General features: G+C 51.5%; 1 long non-coding RNA gene across 1 annotated transcript; it reads left to right on the plus strand.

Annotated features, from left to right (window-relative positions):
• The first annotated feature begins 684 nt into the window (after positions 1–684).
• On the plus strand, positions 685–2,380 carry LOC127336725 (uncharacterized). Its single transcript, XR_007873499.2, has 2 exons — positions 685–1,783; positions 2,073–2,380. It is a non-coding gene; the product is annotated as an uncharacterized lncRNA (long non-coding RNA).
• Positions 2,381–23,248: the final 20,868 nt, after the last annotated feature.

Here is a 23,248-nt window from a genome sequence, read left to right on the forward strand (position 1 = left end):
GTGTGGAAGCCGGTGCTCGTCGTGAGCCAGACGTGCCAGAACATAGAGCTCGTTGAGCACAAGAACAAGATGGTGTCGAAGCTGGACACGACGGATGGCGTCCCGAGTCGTACATCATGCTGTCAAGACTGTATTCCCCATATATCATAGTGAGTAAATCTACATACCCAAAGTAGACTATATACATACCAAAATAGATGAATCTATAAAAAACTTAAACATCTTATATTAGTGAATGGAGGGATTACATAGTAACCAGAATACAACGGCAATCACGCATCAGAGATAAGTCAGTTTTCACATTTAGTTTGCAAAAGCAATTTACTAAATATAAATTCTATGTTAAACTGTATCTAAATTCTATTTTTTAGGTGATCTCGTATACCGCGTTTTGTTAGAATTCTAAAGTCCTTCCTTGGCACATGAAGTAACAAAAAAGACTGTTGAAAAGACCCATCACCAAGCAATGGTAGATCATATTTCTATACAAGTCAAAGAGATGTCAGTTCTCGTAAAAATGATGTGTGTCGCTTAAATTTTAAAAGTGGCACATGTCCATCACTATATCTCATAATTGAACCGTAGCAACGCACGGGCAAATTTACTATCTATACCTAATAATAAAGGAGCTAAGGTTTCTGCCAAAATTTTCGTCCAACTTTTCGTTGGACCGTTTTGCCCTCCCACCAAATCACTTAACATTACACCATGCCATGTACCGGTTCGATATTTTTTTCGTCCAATCGAAGAAAAAACAGAACCGGGCGCGGGGCGGCCTCATGGCTTCCTCCTCTGTCCCGCACTCAAACCAGGACGCCTAATCCCTTCCGTTTAATTTCTTGCCTCCTCTCCACGAAGATCCCCCATATATAGCCTCTCTACTCCGCCCGTGAATCCAACAGAAGCCCTAGAAAAAATCCGATTAAATCGCTTGGATGAACCCGCCGCGTGGAAGCTGGAGGCGGCGCCGGCGGTGCCTCATGCGGCGATCTAGATAGCACGAGAGACATCGGGGAGTGGGGAAAAGGAACCAGCGTCTCACGAGGATGAATATGGCGAGTTCGGGTTGACCGGAGGAGTCACCTGGGCGAAGCCGTGGTCAACGGCGGCATGGCCAAAGCACACAGACGGGGGGAGGAAGCTCGGGTGCGCGCGCCACCTCTTTCCTCTACTTATACACAAGCCCCGCCGATCTATCCTCTCCGTTCTACTTCTTCCCTCTCGATTTTCGATTGGTTTTTGCCCTGCACGATTTCGATTGGGAATTTGTCCTGCGCTGGAGATAAGGAGATTCCCTCGATGGCGTCCAAGCAATAATCAAGGAGCTGAACGACCAACCTGCAGAGGGATCCCCTGCCTCATTCAGGAACATGCGCACAAGCAGGGCTGCCAGCCCCTGATCTGCTGCACTGGCTGGGGATATCGCCATCTACAACACGCAGCTTGGGCGGCTAGCTGCGGTGCTGGGAATTGGTCGACAGTGATGAGAGCATTGACCATGTGGAGAAATAAAATTCCGGCCGAGCACATATGTATTCGTCGACCTTCAAGATGCTGGCTTCGCTGGTGAAAAAAGAGAATCCCAAGCTGAAATCTGTGTTGCACGTATTGATCTTACACATGCAGGAGGGCAGCTGGAGGCGGATGCCCTGCTTTCGTCGGCTGTCTCCTTACCAATGGAACGATGGTGCATCTTTGAGGCTGCTGCTGTTGTTGCTTGATCAAATGGTTCACATTGTCTGCGTTCCCAATTTAGAGTACTTCTTCCTCAAAACAAGTGAAGGTATGCTTGCTGTTACTGACGAAATTCATTCAATTATATCTTAACATACGAGCTCGCACAATAAGCGGTTCACTGTTAACTGTTCAAAGATAAAGCTCGGCAAGTACTGCAAGTTTTCTTAGCTAATTTGCCATTGTTTTAGATTTAAGCGATGAGTTAACCACTACGAGGTTTGGGTAAACAACTGTTTTCTATTGAGATATGAATAAGACTGTCTAATTTTCAGTCCTGGATTGGTAATTCTTACTTGTGTTAGATTTAAGTAAAATCTGATTTTCAGTTTTGTCAGGTTAGCTGCTGATCAATGTCTCCGGCATCCTTTCAATTCAAATGCCATACAACGAGGTGTGATCATTACATGGAAACCGTCTGATTTTTTCAGTTTTCATTCACTCGGTTATGGAATCATTATGGCTTATGTGAAACCATGTTGCTTTGAACTCATATTGCAGAGCCCTCATTGAGCAAAGTTCAGAAATCATCCCGATATGAACTTATGAAGTGAATGCTGTTAGACATTTTCAGACAAAAAAAATATATGCAATATTGTTTGTTAATGCATAGATTTTGATTTATTAATGCATTGAAATTTGTTTCCCACTGCATGGTAAGATTTTTTTTCTTCAATGATAGATCCGCTCATCACTGTCGAGGCGTTTGTAAATCATTGATCCAATTTGTTTTGGTTTTCCTCGAAATAGGCTTTCGCCCCGCTATATTAATATAGCACAAGACCGATACATCATAGGATCCATGGCTGGGGCAAACAGCACAAGCACGCCCAAAAGAAAACACAAAAGAAAGACAAGAGAAACTAATACCGAAAAAGGTCGGATCGACGAAAACGGAGATGCCTCGCAACCGCTGCGCCCGCCGAAGAATATCCACCACAAGCCTAGCACATGGAAGCCCCGCGTACCAAGCAACACCTTCAAGAAGGGATGCGACGATAACGACGCTGCTGCCCGGAGTGAACCTAGGGTTTCCCCCGGTACGCGCAAGGACAGGGAAAACAGGGCTTCACCGGACGCCCTTCAAGAAGGAAGGGTGGCACCCGCGGGCGTCACCGCGTCGGTGTCAGCGGAACCGACAGGGATTTCTCCCGACCCTCGTAGTCCCGCCTTGGACGCTCCATCGTGCTCCACCACACTTGCCGCCCACCACCTCACGCCACCACGGCCTTGCAAGCACCACCGCCGTCTCACCGTGACCAACGAACTGGGGACATCAGGAACAAGATGGGCCAACCGGGAGCGACAGGCAGCACGACAGCAGCCACGTCGGAGGGAACCGCCTCCACCGCCACCTGCGGACACCGACCGGACGCGGTGACCAGATCACACCAGGCCCAGCTGGCCCGGCCGAGCCCGAGCGGGCTCGTGAAGATCCGGTCTCCGCGCGCAGCGTACGTGCCGCCGGCAGCGCTACCCCCCACGCTGGCCGCCCCACCGTCCGTCACGAGGACCACCGCCAGGGAGGGAGCCGGCCCGCCCGGACCCAGATGGGCCCCGAAGGGCGGATCCAGGCCGAGCAGGCGCCGTCCCGAGCCCCCACGCCGTCCGCGGCCAGCAGCCGCGCCGCCGCCTCGTCGCCACCCGCCGCCACGCCGCACGAGGGACGCGCCGCCGCCGGAACCTTGTCGACCTGGGTGCACCGCCGCCTGCCCGCCAGCCCCGCCTGGAGAGGGAAACGCCGGGTAGAGAAGGGCCCCCGCCGCCGGCACCGTCCGGGCTTTGCCCGACGGCTTCCGCCGGCGGCGGCGACGGGGGAGGGCGGAGGAGAGGGGGTGGAGGAGAGCTAGGGTTGGACGCCCTGGAGTCGCCTGCGGGGGAGCGACCGAGGGCAGAGCCGAACCGTTTCGTAACTTCTCAATGTTTTGGTTTTCTATGCTATTTTTTTCTGATTCGAGTGGCCATGGATGGATGTCAGGGACGACTCCTGCGCGGAGTGTGGGAAATGCGGCGATTGAGCCAAGGAAGAGCTCGTAGTCTTGTAGAGAAACATGGTGATAGGCGGCTCAGAACCTCAGACGCATGCCCAGTAAAAGCTCTTCAGGAGCATTGGCTCCAAAGCTTTGATGATACACCAGAGTCACAGGAATTTTGTTGCCACTTTGCCGCAGTCGGTTCTGAAGGAGCCTAGGGTTAGTCTGCACATGAATATTGGTTGGATGCATTAGAACTGTTTCAATTCTGAATCTACAGTGGTCGGTCGAATGACTAATTATTTTACAGTGTGGATCAAGACCATGTAGTGCAGCAGCAAGAAGTGAAAATAAAGGGTGGCCAAATTTACCCACCCAGGTATAAATTTTTTTCCAGGCTTATTTATTTTCTTTCCACAAAAATTTCCTACCTAAAAAGATCAAAGGACAGATCATGATTTTGATATAACTTTATATTACCTATGTTTCAAAATAATAAATACTGGCTCGGCGATTGCGCGAGTACATATGCGAAAACCTCTTCTACCTTAATTCCTCATATGCACCCAATTTGATTTGAATTATGGACTACCTAAAAACTCTGAAGGACTACAAACTCCAGGATTTTACTATAGCGATAACGTAAATCAATTTTTTATAATGTATAACCAAATTTCCTTTCCGCAGCAACGCGCGGGCATGTTTCCTAGTATAAAATAAACGAGCAAATCTTCGAAGATTTTAGACTCTTTCTTTTTTAATGGTGCAATCTTGCATTTTTCTGAAGGCAACCGAACGTAGATACCAAACTATGAAACCTATAAAATACGAACGAAGATTCTCTCCCATAATTTATATTTGAACCGCAATGTCAAGGCTAAGTTCACGAGCACATGCAGCCATCGCAATAATCCATCAAACACCGGCAAAAAGTATCAACACCAGTATGGTAGAGAGAAAATATATCAGCCGAACGCTAGCACTGTCATCGTTGGGCATCGAGGACGTAGCATTAACATCGTCAATGACATAGCGGGCGTGACAAATATTGTGAGGATAATTCTCCTCACTAAAACCATCAGAAAAAAAGATCCAAGATTGATCTGGTGAAGCAAGATCTGAAGGCCCGTACCTAGCAAATTGTAATCTCCCAGCACCACCGTTGACGTTGGGAAGGAAATCTCGTCGGCGATGGAAGAGTCGAAAAAATGGTTGTTGTTGACGATGGCATCTTCATAGAGAGCACTGCTTTTATTTAAAACTTCACACGTAGATTGGGTTCCCCTTGCCTCCCGACGTTGGCAAGGCTTGCCGAACGAGGAGGAACCGACCTATGACCTATGGAGGCGGCGCACTAGGCGTTGATGAGGGTTAGTGCGTGAACTTGCATGATGTCGAAGATATGATTTGAGGATTGAGTTGACAAGTTATTAGAAAAGAAAAGGCGGAGACTTGGTATTTAGGCTGGTATGTATGTGGGCCCGATGCCATGTTTCGAGCCTGAGAACTCTGCATCGACACCTCGTGGATCTTCCGACGGTAACGAACGAGTAGTGCGTGAGTGATCGATCTATGTGCACGGCGCTGCAGCTGGCAACGTACGCGGCACATTCGTCTAGCGGGAGACGCGCGCTGGGTTCACGCGGTCGGAGTCGGGGAATCGGGATGGTTCTTCGATCACCGTGTGTGTGTGGGTGCGTCCGGCGACCGGCGAGAGCGGAGCAGAGCAGGTGAGGCGCGCTGGCTGTCCCGGCGGTGACGCAAGCCGTCCTGCCGGCCGTTGCGCGGCGCGGCCTTACCTTTTCGTGTGACCCCGACGTACGCATGCACGGCCACGGCAACCGCGCACGCGCCTGCTTGCCTGGCCGGGGCGTTGCGGACTTGCGGTGGCGCCGGCCGGTGACGACCGCACGAGCGTGCGGGGAAGGAGAGGAATCCGTCCGCCTGAGGTACGAGGTGGTGGTTGGGGTTCTGGCCGGCGCGGCCCAAAGCTCGTGCTCTCTGGGTATCCCATGCGCATCAAGATTCAAGCCATCAGCGTACCTGCCCATGCATGGAGGAAATCGTGTGAGCAACTGAGGATCCATCAAGCCGACACACCTGCTGCCCTTCGCATCACCCGCAGGCAGGAGGCAGCAGCCGCGCGCGGCATGGACGGCCACAACTGGGCTGCGTCTCGCTGCTGGGTCAGAACCCACACGAACCGTACACCCAGCAGCAGCCCAACTGCTCAAAATAAAAAACCAGCAGCAGCCGAAGACACGAGGCCGTTCGCAAATTTCTCTCACCAGTACCTTCTGGCCCATTTGATAACATGAGTAAGCAAACATACTTTCCAAGGGCACCACTAGCTAAAAAACGACCTCTCCGATGTCACGGCGACGGGTGTCCCACGCGAAGCAGCTCCGCGGGGATACATGCGCCGAACTTTAGGCTCAGGTTACTCCCATTGCTCCGTTGGAACCGCTATTTTGTACACAAGAACTATCCGATATACACCATTCTCTACGTCTCGGCTGCGCCTCAATCACAACGCCTTCGGCGTATTGAGCTTTTTCATAAACATCCTAGAGGGGATACATAGGTCGAAGCCCCCGATTTGTCTTAGCCCCCGGTGGCCGAAGAGTGTGTGCCACGGCTCGGCTTCGCCTTGCCTCGGTCACAACGCCGTAGGATAGATGACGTACGTGATTGTTTCTCTTGGTTCTCCAACACACCATAAAATGGATCTGAATTTTGAGTCACGGTTTGAAAGATAAACATTTTAAAATTTCATAACTAAAGAAATTTATGTGACTGCATGCATCATGTAAAGCGAGATATGTAGAACAATCAACAATGCCCACTCAAGACTAATCCAGGGCATGTGCCCTTATTAGCACGGTATTAGTTCATTAATGATCATCATGCTTAAGGGATACGGAGCAATATCATCTGTTACTGTGTTTGAGTTTCGAAGGAGGGTATAAGGGTATTACAGAAGCAAAAGTCTTGTTTAGACTGGTATCGTATTAAATAGTACACTAGTAGAAAAAGAGGCTTTCGTCCACCCCCATTAGTCCCGGAAATATTCGAACCGCGACTAAAGGGGCTTTAGTCGCTTGATTCGGGAGGCGACCCGCGACTAATGCTCCATCATGACGAAAGGGTACCCCTTTAGTCGCGGTTGGTAACACCAACCGGGACTAAAGGGCTATGGAGGGATGCGGTCGGCGGAAAAAACTTTAGTCGCGGTTGGTGTGCCCAACCGCGACAAAAGGTTTTTCAGTTTTACTCCCACGCACCTGCACCCACCCCACCCCGTGGATCGCCTTTTTTTGGTTTGTAAAATACAAAAGAAAATGATAGAAAATTCAAAAAAAAAATTGTTTTCAGATTCTTGTATGTTATGCAACCTACTATTCGGAGAAATTAAGAAATTCGAATTTCCACTTTTTTTGCAAAAAAAGTTTAAAAAATGGTAAAACCGCAATAACTTTTGCATACGACGTCGGAAAAAAACGTATAATATATCAAAAAAATCTCGTCGGCGATGGAAGAGTCGAAAAAATGGTTGTTGTTGACGATGGCATCTTCATAGAGAGCACTGCTTTTATTTAAAACTTCACACGTAGATTGGGTTCCCCTTGCCTCCCGACGTTGGCAAGGCTTGCCGAACGAGGAGGAACCGACCTATGACCTATGGAGGCGGCGTGCTAGGCGTTGATGAGGGTTAGTGCGTGAACTTGCATGATGTCGAAGATATGATTTGAGGATTGAGTTGACAAGTTATTAGAAAAGAAAAGGCGGAGACTTGGTATTTAGGCTGGTATGTATGTGGGCCCGATGCCATGTTTCGAGCCTGAGAACTCTGCATCGACACCTCGTGGATCTTCCGACGGTAACGAACGAGTAGTGCGTGAGTGATCGATCTATGTGCACGGCGCTGCAGCTGGCAACGTACGCGGCACATTCGTCTAGCGGGAGACGCGCGCTGGGTTCACGCGGTCGGAGTCGGGGAATCGGGATGGTTCTTCGATCACCGTGTGTGTGTGGGTGCGTCCGGCGACCGGCGAGAGCAGAGCAGGTGAGGCGCGCTGGCTATCCCGGCGGTGACGCAAGCCGTCCTGCCGGCCGTTGCGCGGCGCGGCCTTACCTTTTCGTGTGACCCCGACGTACGCATGCACGGCCACGGCAACCGCACACGCGCCTGCTTGCCTGGCCGGGGCGTTGCGGACTTGCGGTGGCGCCGGCCGGTGACGACCGCACGAGCGTGCGGGGAAGGAGAGGAATCCTTCCGCCTGAGGTACGAGGTGGTGGTTGGGGTTCCGGCCGGCGCGGCCCAAAGCTCGTGCTCTCTGGGTATCACATGCGCATCAAGATTCAAGCCATCAGCGTACCTGCCCATGCATGGAAGAAATCGTGTGAGCAACTGAGGATCCATCAAGCCGACACACCTGTTGCCCTTCGCATCACCCGCAGGCAGGAGGCAGCAGCCGCGCGCGGCGTGGACGGCCACAACTGGGCTGCGTCTCGCTGCTGGGTCAGAACCCACACGAACCATACACCCAGCAGCAGCCCAACTGCTCAAAATAAAAAACCAGCAGCAGCCGAAGACACGAGGCCGTTCGCAAATTTCTCTCACCAGTACCTTCTGGCCCATTTGATAACATGAGTAAGCAAACATACTTTCCAAGGGCACCACTAGCTAAAAAACGACCTCTCCGATATCACGGCGACGGGTGTCCCACGCGAAGCAGCTCCGCGGGGATACAAGCGCCGAACTTTAGGCTCAGGTTACTCCCATTGCTCCGTTGGAACCGCTATTTTGTACACAAGAACTATCCGATATACACCATTCTCTACGTCTCGGCTGCGCCTCAATCACAACGCCTTCGGCGTATTGAGCTTTTTCATAAACATCCTAGAGGGGATACATAGGTCGAAGCCCCCGATTTGTCTTAGCCCCCGGTGGCCGAAGAGTGTGTGCCACGGCTCGGCTTCGCCTTGCCTCGGTCACAACGCCGTAGGATAGATGACGTACGTGATTGTTTCTCTTGGTTCTCCAACACACCATAAAATGGATCTGAATTTTGAGTCACGGTTTGAAAGATAAACATTTTAAAATTTCATAACTAAAGAAATTTATGTGACTGCATGCATGCATGTAAAGCGAGATATGTAGAACAATCAACAATGCCCACTCAAGACTAATCCAGGGCATGTGCCCTTATTAGCACGGTATTAGTTCATTAATGATCATCATGCTTAAGGGATACGGAGCAATATCATCTGTTACTGTGTTTGAGTTTCGAAGGAGGGTATAAGGGTATTACAGAAGCAAAAGTCTTGTTTAGACTGGTATCGTATTAAATAGTACACTAGTAGAAAAAGAGGCTTCCGTCCACCCCCATTAGTTCCGGAAATATTCGAACCGCGACTAAAGGGGGCTTTAGTCACGGTTCGGGAGGCGACCCGCGACTAATGCTCCATCCGCGACGAAAGGGTACCCCTTTAGTCGCGGTTGGTAACACCAACCGGGACTAAAGGGCTATGGAGGGATGCGGTCGGCCCAACCGCGACTAAAGGGTTTTTTACTCCCACGCACCCTGCACCCCCCCCCCCCCTGGATCGCCTTTTTTGGTTTGTAAAATACAAAAGAAAATGATAGAAAATTCAAAAAAAAAAATTGTTTTCAGATTCTTGTATGTTATGCAACCTACTATTCGGAGAAATTAAGAAATTCGAATTTCCACTTTTTTTGCAAAAAAAGTTTAAAAAATGGTAAAACCGCAATAACTTTTGCATACGACGTCGGAAAAAAACGTATATTATATCAAAAAAATCTCGTCGGCGATGGAAGAGTCGAAAAAATGGTTGTTGTTGACGATGGCATCTTCATAGAGAGCACTGCTTTTATTTAAAACTTCACACGTAGATTGGGTTCCCCTTGCCTCCCGACGTTGGCAAGGCTTGCCGAACGAGGAGGAACCGACCTATGACCTATGGAGGCGGCGCGCTAGGCGTTGATGAGGGTTAGTGCGTGAACTTGCATGATGTCGAAGATATGATTTGAGGATTGAGTTGACAAGTTATTAGAAAAGAAAAGGCGGAGACTTGGTATTTAGGCTGGTATGTATGTGGGCCCGATGCCATGTTTCGAGCCTGAGAACTCTGCATCGACACCTCGTGGATCTTCCGACGGTAACGAACGAGTAGTGCGTGAGTGATCGATCTATGTGCACGGCGCTGCAGCTGGCAACGTACGCGGCACATTCGTCTAGCGGGAGACGCGCTGGGTTCACGCGGTCGGAGTCGGGGAATCGGGATGGTTCTTCGATCACCGTGTGTGTGTGGGTGCGTCCGGCGACCGGCGAGAGCGGAGCAGAGCAGGTGAGGCGCGCTGGCTGTCCCGGCGGTGACGCAAGCCGTCCTGCTGGCCGTTGCGCGGCGCGGCCTTACCTTTTCGTGTGACCCCGACGTACGCATGCACGGCCACGGCAACTGCGCACGCGCCTGCTTGCCTGGCCGGGGCGTTGCAGACTTGCGGTGGCGCCGGCCGGTGACGACCGCACGAGCGTGCGGGGAAGGAGAGGAATCCGTCCGCCTGAGGTACGAGGTGGTGGTTGGGGTTCCGGCCGGCGCGGCCCAAAGCTCGTGCTCTCTGGGTATCCCATGCGCATCAAGATTCAAGCCATCAGCGTACCTGCCCATGCATGGAGGAAATCGTGTGAGCAACTGAGGATCCATCAAGCCGACACACCTGCTGCCCTTCGCATCACCCGCAGGCAGGAGGCAGCAGCCGCGCGCGGCGTGGACGGCCACAACTGGGCTGCGTCTCGCTGCTGGGTCAGAACCCACACGAACCGTACACCCAGCAGCAGCCCAACTGCTCAAAATAAAAAACCAGCAGCAGCCGAAGACACGAGGCCGTTCGCAAATTTCTCTCACCAGTACCTTCTGGCCCATTTGATAACATGAGTAAGCAAACATACTTTCCAAGGGCACCACTAGCTAAAAAACGACCTCTCCGATGTCACGGCGACGGGTGTCCCACGCGAAGCAGCTCCGCGGGGATACAAGCGCCGAACTTTAGGCTCTCAGGTTACTCCCATTGCTCCGTTGGAACCGCTATTTTGTACACAAGAACTATCCGATATACACCATTCTCTACGTCTCGGCTGCGCCTCAATCACAACGCCTTCGGCGTATTGAGCTTTTTCATAAACATCCTAGAGGGGATACATAGGTCGAAGCCCCCGATTTGTCTTAGCCCCCGGTGGCCGAAGAGTGTGTGCCACGGCTCGGCTTCGCCTTGCCTCGGTCACAACGCCGTAGGATAGATGACGTACGTGATTGTTTCTCTTGGTTCTCCAACACACCATAAAATGGATCTGAATTTTGAGTCACGGTTTGAAAGATAAACATTTTAAAATTTCATAACTAAAGAAATTTATGTGACTGCATGCATGCATGTAAAGCGAGATATGTAGAACAATCAACAATGCCCACTCAAGACTAATCCAGGGCATGTGCCCTTATTAGCACCGTATTAGTTCATTAATGATCATCATGCTTAAGGGATACGGAGCAATATCATCTGTTACTGTGTTTGAGTTTCGAAGGAGGGTATAAGGGTATTACAGAAGCAAAAGTCTTGTTTAGACTGGTATCGTATTAAATAGTACACTAGTAGAAAAAGAGGCTTCCGTCCACCCCCATTAGTCCCGGAAATATTCGAACCGCGACTAAAGGGGGCTTTAGTCGCGGTTCGGGAGGCGACCCGCGACTAATGCTCCATCCGCGACGAAAGGGTACCCCTTTAGTCGCGGTTGGTAACACCAACCGGGACTAAAGGGCTATGGAGGGATGCGGTCGGCGGAAAAACCTTTAGTCGCGGTTGGGGACACCAACCGCGACAAAAGGGCCCTTTAGTCGCGGTTGGGGACACCAACCGCGACTAAAGGCCCCTTTAGTCGCGATTGGTGTCCCCAACCGCGACTAAAGGTTTTTCAGTTTTTTACTCCCACGCACCTGCACCCCCCCGTGGATCGCCTTTTTTTGGTTTGTAAAATACAAAAGAAAATGATAGAAAATTCAAAAAAAAAATTGTTTTCAGATTCTTGTATGTTATGCAACCTACTATTCGGAGAAATTAAGAAATTCGAATTTCCACTTTTTTTGCAAAAAAAGTTTAAAAAATGGTAAAACCGCAATAACTTTTGCATACGACGTCGGAAAAAAACGTATAATATATCAAAAAAATCTCGTCGGCGATGGAAGAGTCGAAAAAATGGTTGTTGTTGATGATGGCATCTTCATAGAGAGCACTGCTTTTATTTAAAACTTCACACGTAGATTGGGTTCCCCTTGCCTCCCGACGTTGGCAAGGCTTGCCGAACGAGGAGGAACCGACCTATGACCTATGGAGGCGGCGCGCTAGGCGTTGATGAGGGTTAGTGCGTGAACTTGCATGATGTCGAAGATATGATTTGAGGATTGAGTTGACAAGTTATTAGAAAAGAAAAGGCGGAGACTTGGTATTTAGGCTGGTATGTATGTGGGCCCGATGCCATGTTTCGAGCCTGAGAACTCTGCATCGACACCTCGTGGATCTTCCGACGGTAACGAACGAGTAGTGCGTGAGTGATCGATCTATGTGCACGGCGCTGCAGCTGGCAACGTACGCGGCACATTCGTCTAGCGGGAGACGCGCGCTGGGTTCACGCGGTCGGAGTCGGGGAATCGGGATGGTTCTTCGATCACCGTGTGTGTGTGGGTGCGTCCGGCGACCGGCGAGAGCGGAGCAGAGCAGGTGAGGCGCGCTGGCTGTCCCGGCGGTGACGCAAGCCGTCCTGCCGGCCGTTGCGCGGCGCGGCCTTACCTTTTCGTGTGACCCCGACGTACGCATGCACGGCCACGGCAACCGCGCACGCGCCTGCTTGCCTGGCCGGGGCGTTGCGGACTTGCGGTGGCGCCGGCCGGTGACGACCGCACGAGCGTGCGGGGAAGGAGAGGAATCCGTCCGCCTGAGGTACGAGGTGGTGGTTGGGGTTCCGGCCGGCGCGGCCCAAAGCTCGTGCTCTCTGGGTATCCCATGCGCATCAAGATTCAAGCCATCAGCGTACCTGCCCATGCATGGAGGAAATCGTGTGAGCAACTGAGGATCCATCAAGCCGACACACCTGCTGCCCTTCGCATCACCCGCAGGCAGGAGGCAGCAGCCGCGCGCAGCGTGGACGGCCACAACTGGGCTGCATCTCGCTGCTGGGTCAGAACCCACACGAACCGTACACCCAGCAGCAGCCGAACTGCTCAAAATAAAAAACCAGCAGCAGCCGAAGACACGAGGCCGTTCGCAAATTTCTCTCACCAGTACCTTCTGGCCCATTTGATAACATGAGTAAGCAAACATACTTTCCAAGGGCACCACTAGCTAAAAAACGACCTCTCCGATGTCACGGCGACGGGTGTCCCACGCGAAGCAGCTCCGCGGGGATACAAGCGCCGAACTTTGGGCTCAGGTTACTCCCATTGCTCCGTTGGAACCGCTATTTTGTACACAAGAACTATCCGATATACACCATTCTCTACGTCTCGGCTGCGCCTCAATCACAACGCCTTCGGCGTATTGAGCTTTTTCATAAACATCCTAGAGGGGATACATAGGTCGAAGCCCCCGATTTGTCTTAGCCCCCGGTGGCCGAAGAGTGTGTGCCACGGCTCGGCTTCGCCTTGCCTCGGTCACAACGCCGTAGGATAGATGACGTACGTGATTGTTTCTCTTGGTTCTCCAACACACCATAAAATGGATCTGAATTTTGAGTCACGGTTTGAAAGATAAACATTTTAAAATTTCATAACTAAAGAAATTTATGTGACTGCATGCATGCATGTAAAGCGAGATATGTAGAACAATCAACAATGCCCACTCAAGACTAATCCAGGGCATGTGCCCTTATTAGCACGGTATTAGTTCATTAATGATCATCATGCTTAAGGGATACGGAGCAATATCATCTGTTACTGTGTTTGAGTTTCGAAGGAGGGTATAAGGGTATTACAGAAGCAAAAGTCTTGTTTAGACTGGTATCGTATTAAATAGTACACTAGTAGAAAAAGAGGCTTCCGTCCACCCCCATTAGTCCCGGAAATATTCGAACCGCGACTAAAGGGGGCTTTAGTCGCGGTTCGGGAGGCGACCCGCGACTAATGCTCCATCCGCGACGAAAGGGTACCCCTTTAGTCGCGGTTGGTAACACCAACCGGGACTAAAGGACTATGGAGGGATGCGGTCGGCGGAAAAACCTTTAGTCGCGGTTGGGGACACCAACCGCGACTAAAGGCCCCTTTAGTCGCGGTTGGTGTCCCCATCCGCGACTAAAGGTTTTTCCGAGTTTTTTTACTCCCACGCACCCTGCACCCCCCCCCCGTGGATCGCCTTTTTTTGGTTTGTAAAATACAAAAGAAAATGATAGAAAATTCAAAAAAAAATTGTTTTCAGATTCTTGTATGTTATGCAACCTACTATTCGGAGAAATTAAGAAATTCGAATTTCCACTTTTTTGCAAAAAAAGTTTAAAAAATGGTAAAACCGCAATAACTTTTGCATACGACGTCGGAAAAAAACGTATAATATATCAAAAAAATCTCGTCGGCGATGGAAGAGTCGAAAAAATGGTTGTTGTTGACGATGGCATCTTCATAGAGAGCACTGCTTTTATTTAAAACTTCACACGTAGATTGGGTTCCCCTTGCCTCCCGACGTTGGCAAGGCTTGCCGAACGAGGAGGAACCGACCTATGACCTATGGAGGCGGCGCGCTAGGCGTTGATGAGGGTTAGTGCGTGAACTTGCATGATGTCGAAGATATGATTTGAGGATTGAGTTGACAAGTTATTAGAAAAGAAAAGGCGGAGACTTGGTATTTAGGCTGGTATGTATGTGGGCCCGATGCCATGTTTCGAGCCTGAGAACTCTGCATCGACACCTCGTGGATCTTCCGACTGTAACGAACGAGTAGTGCGTGAGTGATCGATCTATGTGCACGGCGCTGCAGCTGGCAACGTACGCGGCACATTCGTCTAGCGGGAGACGCGCGCTGGGTTCACGCGGTCGGAGTCGGGGAATCGGGATGGTTCTTCGATCACCGTGTGTGTGTGGGTGCGTCCGGCGACCGGCGAGAGCGGAGCAGAGCAGGTGAGGCGCGCCGGCTGTCCCGGCGGTGACGCAAGCCGTCCTGCCGGCCGTTGCGCGGCGCGGCCTTACCTTTTCGTGTGACCCCGACGTACGCATGCACGGCCACGGCAACCGCGCACGCGCCTGCTTGCCTGGCCGGGGCGTTGCGGACTTGCGGTGGCGCCGGCCGGTGATGACCGCACGAGCGTGCGGGGAAGGAGAGGAATCCGTCCGCCTGAGGTACGAGGTGGTGGTTGGGGTTCCGGCCGGCGCGGCCCAAAGCTCGTGCTCTCTGGGTATCCCATGCGCATCAAGATTCAAGCCATCAGCGTACCTGCCCATGCATGGAGGAAATCGTGTGAGCAACTGAGGATCCATCAAGCCGACACACCTGCTGCCCTTCGCATCACCCGCAGGCAGGAGGCAACAGCCGCGCGCGTCGTGGACGGCCACAACTGGGCTGCGTCTCGCTGCTGGGTCAGAACCCACACGAACCGTACACCCAGCAGCAGCCCAACTGCTCAAAATAAAAAACCAGCAGCAGCCGAAGACACGAGGCCATTCGCAAATTTCTCTCACCAGTACCTTCTGGCCCATTTGATAACATGAGTAAGCAAACATACTTTCCAAGGGCACCACTAGCTAAAAAACGACCTCTCCGATGTCACGGCGACGGGTGTCCCACGCGAAGCAGCTCCGCGGGGATACAAGCGCCGAACTTTAGGCTCAGGTTACTCCCATTGCTCCGTTGGAACCGCTATTTTGTACACAAGAACTATCCGATATACACCATTCTCTACGTCTCGGCTGCGCCTCAATCACAACGCCTTCGGCGTATTGAGCTTTTTCATAAACATCCTAGAGGGGATACATAGGTCGAAGCCCCCGATTTGTCTTAGCCCCCGGTGGCCGAAGAGTGTGTGCCACGGCTCGGCTTCGCCTTGCCTCGGTCACAACGCCGTAGGATAGATGACGTACGTGATTGTTTCTCTTGGTTCTCCAACACACCATAAAATGGATCTGAATTTTGAGTCACGGTTTGAAAGATAAACATTTTAAAATTTCATAACTAAAGAAATTTATGTGACTGCATGCATGCATGTAAAGCGAGATATGTAGAACAATCAACAATGCCCACTCAAGACTAATCCAGGGCATGTGCCCTTATTAGCACCGTATTAGTTCATTAATGATCATCATGCTTAAGGGATACGGAGCAATATCATCTGTTACTGTGTTTGAGTTTCGAAGGAGGGTATAAGGGTATTACAGAAGCAAAAGTCTTGTTTAGACTGGTATCGTATTAAATAGTACACTAGTAGAAAAAGAGGCTTTCGTCCACCCCCATTAGTCCCGGAAATATTCGAACCGCGACTAAAGGGGGCTTTAGTCGCGGTTCGGGAGGCGACCCGCGACTAATGCTCCATCCGCGACGAAAGGGTACCCCTTTAGTCGCGGTTGGTAACACCAACCGGGACTAAAGGGCTATGGAGGGATGCGGTCGGCGGAAAAACTTTTAGTCGCGGTTGGGGACCCCACCCGCGACTAAAGTACTTTAGTCGCGGTTGGTGTCCCCAACCGCGACTAAAGGTTTTTCCGAGTTTTTTTACTCCCACGCACCCTGCACCCCCCCCCCCCCCGTGGATCGCCTTTTTTTGGTTTGTAAAATACAAAAGAAAATGATAGAAAATTCAAAAAAAAAATTGTTTTCAGATTCTTGTATGTTATGCAACCTACTATTCGGAGAAATTAAGAAATTTGAATTTCCACTTTTTTTGCAAAAAAAGTTTAAAAAATGGTAAAACCGCAATAACTTTTGCATACGACGTCGGAAAAAAACGTATAATATATCAAAAAAATCTCGTCGGCGATGGAAGAGTCGAAAAAATGGTTGTTGTTGACGATGGCATCTTCATAGAGAGCACTGCTTTTATTTAAAACTTCACACGTAGATTGGGTTCCCCTTGCCTCCCGACGTTGGCAAGGCTTGCCGAACGAGGAGGAACCGACCTATGACCTATGGAGGCGGCGCGCTAGGCGTTGATGAGGGTTAGTGCGTGAACTTGCATGATGTCGAAGATATGATTTGAGGATTGAGTTGACAAGTTATTAGAAAAGAAAAGGCGGAGACTTGGTATTTAGGCTGGTATGTATGTGGGCCCGATGCCATGTTTCGAGCCTGAGAACTCTGCATCGACACCTTGTGGATCTTCCGACGGTAACGAACGAGTAGTGCGTGAGTGATCGATCTATGTGCACGGCGCTGCAGCTGGCAACGTACGCGGCACATTCGTCTAGCGGGAGACGCGCGCTGGGTTCACGCGGTCGGAGTCGGGGAATCGGGATGGTTCTTCGATCACCGTGTGTGTGTGGGTGCGTCCGGCGACCGGCAAGAGCGGAGCAGAGCAGGTGAGGCGCGCTGGCTGTCCCGGCGGTGACGCAAGCCGTCCTGCCGGCCGTTGCACGGCGCGGCCTTACCTTTTCGTGTGACCCCGACGTACGCATGCACGGCCACGGCAACCGCGCACGCGCCTGCTTGCCTGGCCGGGGCGTTGCGGACTTGCGGTGGCGCCGGCCGGTGACGACCGCACGAGCGTGCGGGGAAAATAGATAAACAACTAGTCTAGTCGATCTACTCGTCGTCAGAGGTTGTCTCGGTCCAAATGTCGTCCCACCGAGGGTCGTTGTCGGCCCAAGTTGTATTCGGGTTGTCGAGCTCGAACACGGCGACGGCCCGACGGTGGCGCCTGTTGGACCTGCGTTGTGCCCAGAGGTCAGCGAAGAACACGGCGGTGTTGTCGACGTCGTTGGGGAACTGCGCCCTCCACTGGCGCATCAACTCCTCGTCGTGCTCGGCGATTGCGATCCGGCGCTGCACCTGGCGGTGGCGGCGACGGTCCTCGTCGTCGACGAGGCACGGCGTCGGCGCGAGGAACTCCGCCTCCTCTAGCGATTCGACGTCTGGGAAGTTCATGTCGCACCGTGGCCGCTGAAATCGCCATGCGGCCGCGTCGTAAGCGCGCGCCGCCAGCTCCGGGGTGTTGTACGTGCCGAGGGTGAGCCGGAAGCCACCGGCGCGCATCTCGGTGTAGAACCTACCATTCGGACGCGCTCGGACGCCACGGAAGCCGGACGAGCCGCGACGGCGCGGCGGCATCCCGGCGACGAATGAACGGAGGCGACGGCGACGTGTGGTTCCGCGCGCACGTGGCGCTTTATAGCACAGCGACACGGCAAGTTTGGCGACAGGTGGCGCGGGGAAGCGGCGGGGCGTGGCACGTGGAAGCGGCGGCGACAGGTGGCGCGGGGATGCGGCGGGGCATGGCACGTGGAAGCGGGATCTACACGTCGCACGGCGGTGGCGGCGGGGCGAGGCACGTGGAAGCGGCGGCGACACGTGGCACGGGGACGGGACACGTGTGGTGGTGGCGGTGGTGGCCAGTACATGGCGGTGGCGGTGGTGGGCAGTACACGGCGGTGGCCGGTACATGGCGGTGACGGTGGTGGCCAGGCGGTGGCGGTGGCGACGGTGGCCTGGGCCAGGCGGTGGCGGTGGTGGGCAGTACACGGCGGTGGCCCGTACATGGCGGTGACGGTGGTGGCCAGGCGGTGGCGGTGGCGAGGGGGGCCCGTACACGGCGGTGGCGGCAGTGGCGATACACGGCGGTGGCGACGGTGGCCTGTACATGGCGGTGGCGGTGGTGGGCAGTACACGGCGGTGGCCCGTACATGGCGGTGACGGTGGTGGCCAGGCGGTGGCGGTGGTGGGCAGTACACGGCGGTGGCCCGTACATGGCGGTGACGGTGGCGACGGTGGCCAGTACACGGCGGTGGCGACGGTGGTCTGTACATGCATGGCGCGGGCGGCGGTGGACACGTGTCGCAGTGCGGTGGCTTTTTTTTCATTTGAAATAAGGCGGGAATGAAACTTTTTTAAAAAAGTGGCCTTTGGACCCGGTTTGTATTACAAACCGGGACTAAAGGTCTTTTTTGCGCGCGCAGCGAAAACGCAGCAAAAAAGACCTTTAGTCCCGGTTTGTATTACAAACCGGGACCAAAGGGGGGCCTTTGGTCCCGGTTTGTAACACCAACCGGGACCAAAGGGGGAGGGCACTATAACTGCTCGTCTCCTTCCTCGCGCAAATCAATCGCGCGAGGAGGAGACACCACAGCGCCGCCAGGCTGCCGCGCCGCGAATCGCCACCGCCTCGCCGCGCGCACCACCGCCGCCGCCCTCCGCCTCGCGCACCGCCACCGCCGCCGCCGTGTGCCGCCCCTCTCTCTCTCTCTGACGGCGCGCGCGTGCCGGCCGTCTCCAGCGCGCCGCCGCCCGCGCTCCACCGCGCGCCCCTTAATCGCTCGCCGCCGTGAATCGCGGCCGCCGCGCTCCACCGCGCCGCCGCCGCGCTCCACCGCCGTCGCCCGCGCTCCACCGCCGCGCCCCTCCTCCACCGCCGCCGGCAAGGTGAGAGCGCCCCCGGCCACCCTTAATTTTTTTTTTGTTTCTTATAATTATCAAATTGGACATAGTGTATTAGATTAATTAGTTTTTTTTTGTTTTTATATATGTTAGATTAATTAGTTTAGTTACAAAATAGATTCATTTGTAAATTAGTACATAATTTGATTTAAATTAGTTACAAAAATAGTTAGTAAATTAGTTACAAAAATAGTTAGTAAATTAGTTACAAAAATAGTTAGTAAGTTAGTTACAAAAATAGTTAGTAAATTAGTTAGAATTGAAATAGTTAGTTTGATTTAAATTAGTACATAGTTTGAATTAGTTTAGTTACAAAAATAGTTAGTAAATTAGTTAGAAATAGTTAGTTTGATTTAAATTAGTGTAGTTGTTAATTAGAAAAAAGTTACAAAATAGATTCATTTATGTCGGCGCCGCCCCCCGCGCGCGCCGACGACTTAGACCGTGGCGGTGCCGAGTCCGTAGCGGTGCCGCCGCGACATAGACTTAGGGTTGTAGTAGTGATTGATATGTATTAGGGTTAAATAAACATGAACCCGATCTATGTATGCATATAACTGCACTATCTGCTTTCAGCACTATATTATCGATCCTTAGTTAAGAACTACATATGTAACTCCATTTTCAGTTTTCTGCATTATCCTTAATTTGATCATATGATGGTTCCTATGTATAGCTTGCAGGTCGTTGTAGAAAGCATGGACAGAGATGAAATTCAAGAAAATTTCATGGAGAACCTCATAGCAAACGGTACTCTGGATGATCGCGACGACGACGTTATTCCAGATGATGGCGGTGACGATGTCACCGCAACTTATTTGAATGACTCCGGTGTGGGAGCGGAGAATATTGAGGAAGAAGATCCTAGTGGCGCCGGTGAGGAACAAGATCATCATAATGGCTCCCGAACTGTAGTTATCACCGAGGTATATAAATTAATTAAGCCGCTGTTGATCGACTAGATGCATTAACTAATTAAATTGTACTGACTATGAATTATTTCTTTTTTAGCCCTCCGTATCGAGCACTTCTTCTGTAAAGTCGAGGAAGCGAGGCCCGGCCAAAAAGTTGGATGACGGTGTTAGGCACGACATCACCCACATCGAAAAGGATGGTAAACCGATTGCTCCAGAAAAAGGTGCAAAGGCATTTATAGCTCAATGCGGAGTGCTTGTTAGGGACCACGTCCCGATCACCGTTCGAGAATGGCACAAGCCGAAGGGACTAGTGCTGTCTGCAGAGGAAGAAGCTCAAGGTCTTTATATCGATGATGTAGCCAAAAACAGCATTATGAACAAGCTCATGTCACATTTCAACATAGTACCCGAAGAGGGGGGTGACGCTGAAAAGGCCAAGATGGAGCAGGCCCTCCGCGAGTTTGGCAAGAAGAAGATGGCCGAACTATTCAAGAACCACAAGAAAAGATTGCGCCGCCTTATCAAGATAAAGAAGACTCCGGACAGTGAGAAGGTAAAAAATCACTGGGAAGAATTCGTGAAGTACGACACGGAGTCGGAAGAATTTAAGAGAAGGTCGGAAATAAATAAGGCAAATGCTGAGTTGAAGCTATATCACCAAATTACGGGTCCCGGTGGATACGGGCTAACCGTCCTAAGTGGCAGGCAGCTGAGGCGGGCCCGACCGATAAAGGGATCAGATTAGGGACACACGGTTGGATCGAACGGTGCAAGGAGTGGTTCTACGGGATTGGGGGAACGTTGGATCCGAGAAGCAGGAAGTGCATCTATAAGAAAGCTCATCTGAAGGTTCCCATTGATGCCCTGGAAAGAGCACATAGGGACGTGGAGGCGGGGTTGTTCCAGCCCGAAAGAGAGAACGATGAGCTGACACGCGCCCTTGGGAACAAAGAACACGCCGGACGAACACGAGGCACAGAAGGCTCCGTTCGTGGAAGTATGGCTTTCTGCGGAAAGGAAGAGATTTCTGATAAAAGCCATGAGAGGAGGAAGGCAAGGAAACAGACCGCCTGGCTAACTTAGAGGAGGGTATGAGCACCATGAAAGCCCAATTAACCATGGTAACCCAAGTACTTACATCTCGGATGGCTCAGGGGCAGGGCTGTAGATCCTGCATTGCTCAATGCCCTCGCCCGCTGCAATCTCAACCACACCGGAAAAGCAGCGTGGCTTCCTCTCGGCGGGTGGATAATGATGATGATGATGACCAGGTGGTCGAGCCTCCTCGCTACCCCCCCGTGGATGATCTCACTGAGAGCCGTCCTTGTGAGCTGCATGTTAAAGTTTTCAACCTATCCTTCAAGGCGGCGGTCGGCATCCTCTTACCTACAAGGTCTTACCATTGCCGTCCGGTCCAAGACGACTTTCTTGTTGTGATGGTGGATGAAGTGTTGAGAGATTATGAGGGGTTGGTGCTTGAGCACCCTGCGGTGAAGATGGGGAAATCAAAGAAGCGGGAGAAGCCCGTAGAACCACCGTGCAATGGCGGAAGGAGAACATTGTGTTTCCGGGTGAGAAGCCAACAAGCGAGCCACCTCCGCCTCCTCCGTCACTGTGCGGTCTCCTCCGCGTGATGATTCTCCTCTGCGCGATGATGATTCCCCTATCCATGACCGATCTGCTCCACGTGAAAATACTCCGCCGCCTCCTCCTCCTCGTCGGAGACTCCGCCGCCTCCACCTAAGCAAAAGAGGAAGCGGTCCGCGGCACCTCCTACAGCTCCGAAGAGATCATCAACTCCAATGAGGGCACAGACTCCGAGTTGTTACCACATGAGCGGTGAAGAGCAAAAGGCATTTCTTGCGCCGAAGAAGATGTTTATTCCACCGCATGACGTGAAGCACTTTGCCGAGACGAGAATGAAGAGACCTGAGCTGAGAGCTGATTATGACCGCTCTCTTGGACAGGTCCTCTAGAGCGAGCAAAGAAGCAAAAAAGTCGCCCGACTTGGACAGCAGGACATTCAGGCCGCACCCCACTTCATCGTGGAGCCATATCATGATCCAGAGACGGCATCGATGATCGAACGGGCGGCTAGAGCTCAGGGAGCATCAGTTGAGTACGAAGATTACAATCCAACGGCTCAAGTGGTAAACAAGTATAGATACGGATCTGATCTCGTGAAACACAGCGAGCTCGCGCGTCTAGGGACTCAGATGCGAAGGTTGCATGAATGGTACTGAAAGCTTTGTCGAAGAGGTGATGCCTACCTCACGGTGTATCTTAGAGATGAGCATTACTTCCGGGGAAAGACGAGATAAACCTTGAGTTAGAAGAAGCTGTTTCGATTATTCAATCAAGACGCCCTCGATAAAGTCGTCATCGGTTGCTACTTTGTAAGTGATTTATTTGTGTAATTAAGTTTGTAGCTCATTCATTTGCACTAACAATTATCCTCATTATATTCTTTGTGTACGCTATACATTTAATTATGCAGAATGAAGAAGCTGGAATACAAAAGAGGCAAGCTCCTACCGCTGGGGTTCATAGACCCAAACACAGTTCATGAAGTTACGGTTCGAAACTTCGCCAAGGACACAGAGGACAACATCGTAATGTTTTTAGAGAAGCAAGCAGACAAAGAGGATATATTCTTTCCCTACAACTTCAAGTGAGTGTTATATATAACATACATTATGCTTGTGCACCTTCCACTTTATTCTCGTAATCATTGAGCTATGCTTGTGCAGATTCCACTTTATTCTCCTAATCATTGATCTTCGCCTTGGAGTCATAAAAGTCATGGACTCGAAACGTAAAGAATATGCGGAATGGGCGGACATGGCTGCCATCCTCCAGAGGTAGTTTCAATCAATTTCGTATTGGCATCTTCATCTGTTCTAATTCGAAGATATCATCAACTAATCAATTACTCATTTACTCATTATTTTTTGCCGGGCAGGGCTTGGAAACGGTTCATCAATACT

Source organism: Lolium perenne, chromosome 2 (genome assembly GCF_019359855.2).
Source record: "Lolium perenne isolate Kyuss_39 chromosome 2, Kyuss_2.0, whole genome shotgun sequence".
Lineage (NCBI taxonomy): Eukaryota > Viridiplantae > Streptophyta > Magnoliopsida > Poales > Poaceae > Lolium > Lolium perenne.